Source organism: Sus scrofa, chromosome 13 (assembly GCF_054392235.1).
Source record: "Sus scrofa isolate SSC_HxYL_T2T_F1_AM1 chromosome 13, Sscrofa_HxYL_maternal_Yorkshire_Landrace_v2.0, whole genome shotgun sequence".
Classification (NCBI taxonomy): Eukaryota; Metazoa; Chordata; class Mammalia; order Artiodactyla; family Suidae; genus Sus; species Sus scrofa.
Window position 1 is genome coordinate 221810260 of NC_139395.1, and position 8330 is coordinate 221818589.

Below are 8330 nucleotides of genomic sequence, written 5' to 3' on the forward strand. Positions count from 1 at the left end.
AACCTCCATATGCTGCATCTGCAGCCTTAAAAAATTTTTTTTTAAATGCAAATAAAGTCTATATAAAAAGAAAAAAATAAATAAATAAAAAGGAAAAAGAAAGCATATGCCTGAAAATATTTCATAATATGCATTTTCCCCGATTTCAAATTTATGTTCACTAATAAAATACTCTGTTTATTTTTAAATCTTTGCCGAGATCCCGCTAGCGATGCAAGATTTGCTCTTGTTCGTTGGAGATGACAAAGCGCATCTCAGGGGCAGGCGTCCCTTCCTGGCCCTCAAGACCCCCAGGGATGCCTGGGGAAAGCACAGGAGGGCCCCCCAAGTCTGGGAGACCCCCCCATTGTCTCCAGCTGGCTCAGCTTCCGGAGGCCCTCTGGCACCCTCCTCTCTCATGCCACCTTCATCCTTCCAGAAGCTTCCCTGACTCCACTCTACCACCCCGGGCCTGGCAGTGGCAGGTGCAGGTTTTCTGGCCTGAAGCTTACACGTTTGGAGGCACCCCTTTGACAAAAACAACACCAAATTATATCCAGAGGATGCAGGCTCAGAAGCGACTGTTGAGAACGAGAAAAGAAATCGCAGGAAAGACACATTTTAAACGCCACACAGAGAACCGAATCCAAACCTGTGACATCAGCTTTCATTAATTAATCAACACATCTGCATAATTCCCTTATTTTCTACATTTTCAACGGGCTCCTTTGAGGTCTCTGCATGTGACAACGATGTTGTAATACTTCCTATAAAGAGAGTAAGACGATTCAGCCTTTCCTCGCGTGTGGTTAATCAGAATTTCTGTCTAATTATTGACGGAAAGCTTTCTTTCCTGATGTTGTCAAGGGCACCTTCAGGACACGGAATGTGGGAAAGGCTCTGCCGAAGTGCTCTGCGCTGCTTTTACACGAGCCGTCACCTCTGGAGGACTCTTCCGCCGATGAATTCTGGCTTGGTTCCCAAGCCCCGTTTCTCCAGTCCGCGGACGTGCTGGGGGCGTCCAGACCTGACCTCTGACCCTGCAGCCTGGGGGTCAGGGCCACTGGGGCTGGGCAGCAGGGGTAGGAGTTTCCTGCCAGCCGCTGCGCTCCGGATGGCAGTGACTTAGGGGTCGCAAGAGGCGGGTGAGGACCCCCAGTACAGACACCCCACTGCACCGAGCTGGGCAGGTCCCAACCCTCTTCCCCACATGCCTGAGCCTCCTGCGGGCAGATGTGCCCGGGCGGGGGGGCATCCAGGGTGGAGGAGTGAGGTTGTAGCTGATTACATCAGAGTGTCTCGCGCCTGTAAATTTTGTGCCAACTCCGGAGGGCCCAGGGCCCAAGCAGCCCCTGTCCGAGGCCCACCCCCGACCCTGGGGGCCTGAGCCTACCTGTGGGGACCTTTGGCTTCCAGAGCTTCACCCAGAAGCAGCACCTGCGAGCTGCCTGGATGCGGGGACTGGACAACAAGGCACCTCCGCCAGAGGACAAAGCCTTTGATCTCCAGGTTCTTTGAGAAAAGCCGGGTCTGCGAGGGACGCACGGCAGGTGCATCTGGAGCCTAAGGGCCTGCGGGTAGCAGATGAGGGTGGCGCTAACTAGAGGGCAGCCCTGCGCCCTCTCATCCCATCCTGGGCCTCCCTTTGTTTTGTTTTGTTTTGTTTTATTTAGGTTTTTATTTTTTCCATCGTAGTTGATTTGCATTGTTCTGTCCGTTTCCTGGGCCTCCCCAAATGAGGGAGCCCATCACTCACACAACCATGAGAGGTACCCCTTTTAGAGCAGCACCCCAGCCCCGCCACAGGGTGGGCGGGGAGAGAGGTGTGAGCGTTGGGTGGAGAGATTGGCCTGGACAAAGCGCTGGGGCCGGGGCTGCATGGCCCGTCTTCATGGGCCTGTCACACCAGCTTGGGGACAGTGTCTGAGCCGGAAAAGGAGGGGCCAAGGCGGGGTCCCTGAGTGTGCAAGAAGGGGAGGTGGCCGGGGCACCCAGCACCCTGTCCTCGTCCTTCTAAAGGCCAGTGGGGCCGAGACCCACAGGGGCCCAGCCAGGTGTGGGCGCAGGTGACTGGGCGGGCAGGGCAGAGAGAGCCCTGCATTTCTGCCCGGTGACTGTCTGTGCTGGGTGGCAGAGGGCGAGGGACGGGGTGCGTTTCTGCTTCTAGAACAACGGTCGGTGGGGCACGCGGCCCTCATCAGTCACCACAGGTGAGGGCGTGCTGAGGTAACGAGGAGCCCCAAGGTCTCAGAAGCCTCCAGAACGATTTCTTTCCTTCTTTTCTATCTTTTTGTCTTTTTAGGGCCACACCCGCGACATATGGAGGTTCCCAGGCTAGGGGTCGAATCGGAGCTGAAGCCACCAGCCTACACCACAGCCACAGCCATGCGGGATCCGAGCTGCGTCTGCAACCTACACCACAGCTCACAGCAACACCAGATCCTTAACCCACTGAGCAAGGCCAGGGAGAGAACCTGCGTCCTCATGGATACTAGTTGGGTTCATTTCCACTGAGCCACAATGGGAACTCCCAAGGCCAGTTTTAAAATAGCCAATTACCCGATGAGCTGGTGAAGTTACTTTTCTTCGTGAGGCTGCGACATCACACCTCATGCCCACCCTGAGGTCTGGGAAGCAGGCTCTGGGCAGCCCCTCTGTTGCCCCCCCAGCTCCCTAAGCTCTGCTCCCGGCCCCACCAACGCCCGGGACCCCCACCCATTCACACACCCTCTCCTGCCCGAGAGGCATCTAGCCTCCTCCCCTGACAAGTATTACATGTTCCTCCAGATGCGTCACCCATGTCGCCTCCTCCAGGAGGCCTGCTGAGCCTGCTCCACCACACCCAGCTCCATTATCTCCCACCATAGCCCCTGGCAGGCCGTGTGATGCCACCACAGCTCCCCCTGGACCCCCATGTCCCCTGCAGCCCAGGGCTGGCCTGTCCCACTCACCCCAAGTCCTCAGACCTGGCTCATGTCCTCAAGCAAGGGGTCCCCATGGGGAGACCTGGCCAGGCGGCACCCAGGGACAAGATCCTGATGACCAAAGAGGCCCCTGTGGAGGTCTGGGGCCCCCTTTAGACAGCGAACCCCAGCAGCGAGCTCGCCACAGGCCACCGTGTGCTCAGGCAGTTGACTCGGCTGCCTCCAGGGCCACATCTGTCCCGTTTCGGGCACCGCCTCCCAAACGCAAGGCCTCAGGGGCTGGTGTTGGGGTGAAGGGGGGCAGGGACAGGAGGCAGCTGTCCCCATGGCGACGGCGGCCCCTCCTGCTCCGGGGGTGTCACCAGGACTGGGGCCCAGGGCAGGGGGCTCACGGTTGCAAAGGCTCTTTTCCAGGAAACACACCCCAGTGTCAACGGCTGAGCCTCCGGGGGCTCAGATCTTAGCTTACATTCATGTTTGTCCCTTTGGAGACACGAATTTTCTCGGCCACCTTCAGTCTTGGGGAAGGGACCTGTCAGGGCCCTGCTTTGGCCGCTCTGGGCCCTTGTGGACTCGCCTCTCCCCCCCCTCCCCCGCCCAGTCTTGCCTCAGCTCCTGTCCCAGGATGCGACGTCGGGTCCTTCAGCTGCTGAGCCACAACGGGAACTCCAAAACGTCAAGCTTTTAAACAAAGGCAGGCTCCGGGCCTGGCCCAGGGCGCCAGGACCCTGGCTGGTGCTGCCCCGGATCCCACAGGACCCAGCAGGTGTGCGGACTGGAAGTTCAGGGGCTCCGAGCCTGCGGCGGGATCGCTGCCAGGAACAGACGTGGCTGCCTGGGCTTCCTGCGGAGGGAAAACAATATCCCAGCGAGGAAATCCCGGCTCCCAGGGAATTTCCCAGGCTGCGGGCGGGTGACTCCCGCCCCACGACGGGCGCGGGGCCAGGGCCTCCCGGGAGCCTCAGACCCTCTGCCAGGGGACTGTGGCTCCAGGGCCCCCGGAGACCGAGCTTCCCACACAGAGGGGAGGCTGAGAGCCTGACCACTGAACCCAGAAGTGTGTTCTAACCCGCCGCCTGTGAGTAATTAGTTATGGAGCCTGACCCCCGGGGAGGAAGAGAACAAAGACCACTTGCATCTGATTTCGCTTGAGGAAAAGTTCCACCAGTCCCCGCTGCTGCGGAGGGAGGATGCCCCAGGGAGAAAAGCGAAAGCTGCTTCCAGATTTCTCCACCTGGGAAAGTCCCTTCCGACGACAGCAGCGGCCGTGACTTCACGGGAGGGGAGGGTCGTTCCAGGTGTGGGCCTGACGGGAAATAGATGTTCCCATCCAGCTGGGTCGTCTGAGGAGTGTTTCTTAGAGGCACAATCTGCAAGAGGGTAGACAGGCCTTCGCAAGCAAGGCAGGGGTGGGCAGTGTCCTGGGGGTGGCCCAGGAGAGGCTGTGTCCCCCCCCGGACCTGAGGGAGGGGAGGAGCAGGGACTGACCTTGTAGCCACTGGGGCAGGAAAGCCCGGGGAGGACAGGGCATGGGCACACACACGCGTACACACACACACACACGCGGAAAGGAGTGATCTACGTAGCAATCTAAACCCACAAACCTTCGCTCCCCTCAGCTTCGGTGGCTCAGGGAACCAGGAGGTACTCAGCTGGGTGGTTCTGACTCAGGGTTTATTCACCGCGAGGCTGCAGCCAGTTGAGCCAAGGCTGCCTCATCCAGAGGTGTGACCGGGGCTGCAGGTTCTGTTTTCTAGAATGTCTGTGTACGTGGCGGTGGGCAGGAGGTCTCTGTCCCCCACCGGTGGACCTCTCTGCAGGGCTGCCTGAGTGTCCTCACGCCATAGCCGCTGGCTTCCCCAAGAGTGAGTGACCCAAGAGAGGACGACGGAAGCCACCGTGTTGTGTGTGACCTTGTCCTGGATGTCACTGACCCTCTCAGTCCCAGTGCCGGAGGGGATTCCCAAAGGGCATGAGGGGCTCCCGGCGTGGCTCAGTGGGTTAAGAACCCGACTAGCATCCATGAGGTTGAGGGTTCGATCCCTGGCCTCGCTCAGTGGGTTAAGGATCCGGCGTTGCCATGAGCTGTGGTGTAGGTTGCAGACGCGTCTCCGATCCCACGTTGCTGGGGCTGTGGTGTAGGCCGGCGGCTGTAGCTCCGATTGGACCCCTAGCCTGGGAACCTCCATATGCCGCAGGTGCAGCCCTAAAAAAAAGAAAAAAATGGGGGGGGGGAGGCATGAGGCCCAGGAGATGAGGGCGGCTGGGTGCCAGCTTAGAAGCTAGATTCCAGTTTGAGCGAGACCGTTACCGGAGCTGGGGATCCAGTGGCCGAGGTTGAAAATGGCAGAGGTACTGAGCACCCCTGGTGGCCCCCAAACCTCCCCGCAGAGCTTAACGCATGAGAGTGCGACAGGGGGGCGTCCAGCAGGGTTGGGGGGCCCTGGGGGAGCCAGCCTGGAGGATGCGGGGCCGAGGGGAAGGGCGCCTCCCGCACCCCAAGCCCGCGCCCTGGGAGACGGCAGCTGAGCTCACCGAGGGGGACAAGACGGCAAGCGGCCTGCGAGAGGGCGGCTGCCGGGGGACACACAGCCTGCCCCCGGCGACCTGGAGTGACTGGGCATGAGTAGGGTCCGCACAAGGCCCAGGAGGGCCCGTGAGGCCTGGCTCGCGCTGCCACCGGCCAACACAAGCCAACGCCGTGCTCAGACGGAGGCGAGCCTCGGGGCTTGGGCATGTCCGGAGGGAGCTCACGGGAGTGCTGGCCTTTCTGCCTTTTCTGCAACGACCTGTGACACTGCGGAGGTGTAAGGGGAGTGACTACAGTGAGTGTGAAGCTGTTGTCTGCATTTGGTAAATAGAGGGAAGCCGGAAGGAGGGAGTTGGCGAGGGGACAAGGAGCACGCGCTGGGAAACATGTGTGAGCCCCAGGTGGGAGCTCGGGGCTCGGGAGCATCGGTAAGGCAGGACGTCCCCTCTTGTCCCTCAGGGAGCGGGGGCCTCGGACGTAGCTGGCCCCAGCTGATGGGGGAGTCCCAGGAAACACACAGCCTGCTGGAAGCCAGCTCCCGCCGGCCTCACTGCCCACTCCTGGAGCAGGCCGTTCTGTTACCCGCGGGGCAGACCTTCTCATTTACATTCTCGCAAAGATCTAACCCCCCTCTGTCCAGATTCTGGGACATGGCCATTTGAGACGCCAACACAGCTCTCTTTTCTCTGAGGCTGACCCCAGGCATTAGAAAGACACATACCCTGTCAGCCAGCCACAGGGGTTGGTTCTGGGATGCTCCATGGCCTAAGCCATGTCATAAGAACCCCCTCTGGGAGTTCCCGCTATGGCCCAGTGGGTTAAGAATCCAGCTAGTATCCATGATGTTGCGGGTTCAACCCCTGGTCTTGCTCGGTGGGTTAAGGATCTGTGTTGCCATGAGCTGTGGTGGAGGTCGAAGACTCGGCTTGGATCCCACGTTGCTTTGGCTATGGTGTAGGCCGGCAGCTATAGCTCCGATTCGACACCTAGCCTGAGGACTTCCACGTGCCATGAGTGCAGCCCTAAAACAAACAAACAGAAAAAGAACCCCTCTGAGACTTATCTGTAGAGTGGCTGGAATGTCAGTTTCTTCCGACTGGGCTGCTAATGTAAGATTGCCAAAGGCCACCTCCCGCCCCGCCATGGGGAGAGAATTGACTCCCAGAATGAAGTCAATCAAAGACAAGCAGAATCAAGACATGTAGAGAGAGGCAAAGCCTTGAGACTATCATTTGAGTTCCTGGATCCAGCCATGCCTGAAGCTGCTCCTGGGTGATGTATTTAATGTAAGCTAATAAATTTCATTTTTTTCTTTTTTTACTTACATTCATTTGAAGTGAGATTCTGGACCAAGAGAGTTCTACCTACAACAGAGAGACCAGGAATGCCAGGTTGACATACTGGGCACTCAAGGTAGGTGTGTGCAGAGGTACTGTGGATACAAGGGCAAGGGTAGGGCTGGTCTTGAAGGACACATGCAGCTACTCAGGCAAAGGCTGCAAAGCATCCCAGTGAGGGACCCCCATGGACATCAGAGAGGATGGAGGCAGGGGCTACACGCAGTTGGAGATGGCCGTGAAGGGCCGGGTCCGGGCAGGGAGCAGCAGGGGAGGAGGCCAGGTGCCGCAAAGCCATGAGCTGGGGATTCTATGGGTGGCAACCTGGATCCGCGAGGTTATTAAGCACACTCCCAGCAACCAAACAAAATTTGCAAATAATAGATTCTTGGCCTGTAACTTCTTGCAGCAGGGCGATTGAATGCCTGGACCACAGCACCTCTTCCTAAAATCCCTGTGTCCCTCCCATCCGATCCTGCCCAGTAAAAACAACACCGTCAGGTCCTCCCCTCCCAAACCCTCCATTTAGCCACAAAGGACCTCTCCTCCCTCCCCTTCTGCCTCCCCGTCTCCCCCCCACTGCCTTGAATCAGGGGACCCATCAAAGCTCCTAGCCAGCACCCTCGCCTCCAGCCTGGGCACCCCGACCCCAGGCCCCTGGGCTTCCCAGGTGCTCCCACGCAGGTGCACAGGCCCCAGCTGGGAAGGGCTGGCACCTGCAGCAGTGCTGGCGCCTTGACCGTCTTTGTCCTTTCACACACGGGCGCCTGGTGTTCACCCCACGCTGGGCCCCACATCGTGTGGCTGCAGAGCCCCCACCCCTGCATCTCAACCCTGACCTCGCCTGGGCCTGGGGGATGCCCCAAGGCACGGAGAGGGGGCTCCAGGCCCGAGCCACCCCCCTTCCCTGGTTCGGGGGCTGGTTCACACTCAGAGACACGTGGTGACAAGGGAAGGCCCAGCCTCAGAGCCCCAGGCAGGCTGGGAGGGGCTCTCGGAGGCACAGAGCCAGTCCAGGAGCTTGTCACAGCCCCTGAAAGCCACGCTGGTCCTCATTCAAGGTGGGTGTGGTGGTCGAATGGGCCCTGCCTGGACAAGCTAATCAGACGTCCTCAGCCCAAGGTCATGAGCCGAGTGCAGTCAGAGCAAGGAGGGAAGCCTCTCAGGGGCTCAAGGACCTGCAGGAGTCGCCTGAACCCCTGCCCAGGGGGGAGGCACCTCCCTGGCAGTCCATCCATCCATACTGGGTCACGCCTCGGGGGAGACGGCGGGGAGGCACTCTGAGTTAGACAGAGGCTTCTGCCCCGCGTCAGAGCCCAGCTTGGACCTGGAAACCCAGAAGCTGCCAGACCTCCCAGGCAGGGCGGGGCCCTTGCTGCCCTGGGGCCAAGGCGGGGGCAGGGGGGCACCTCCGCCAGGCAGAGCTTCAGGGGGCCACAGCCTCACCTCCCAGCAGGGCCTTGTCTGAAGGAATTCAGCGTCATGTGTGCTGGGGTCTCTGCCTTTGGCTCTGAGGTTTTTCCCAAAATAAGCAAAGAAAAGGTCGTCTTAGTTTCTCCG

At 59.5% G+C, this 8330-nt stretch overlaps 1 long non-coding RNA gene across 1 annotated transcript; it reads right to left on the reverse strand.

Annotated features, from left to right (window-relative positions):
• Positions 1 to 556: 556 nt before the first annotated feature.
• Positions 557 to 7229, reverse strand: LOC110256500 (uncharacterized). Its single transcript, XR_002338092.2, has 3 exons — positions 6759 to 7229; positions 4508 to 6455; positions 557 to 4273 (listed from the first exon to the last, which is right to left on the reverse strand). It is a non-coding gene; the product is annotated as an uncharacterized LOC110256500 (long non-coding RNA).
• Positions 7230 to 8330: the final 1101 nt, after the last annotated feature.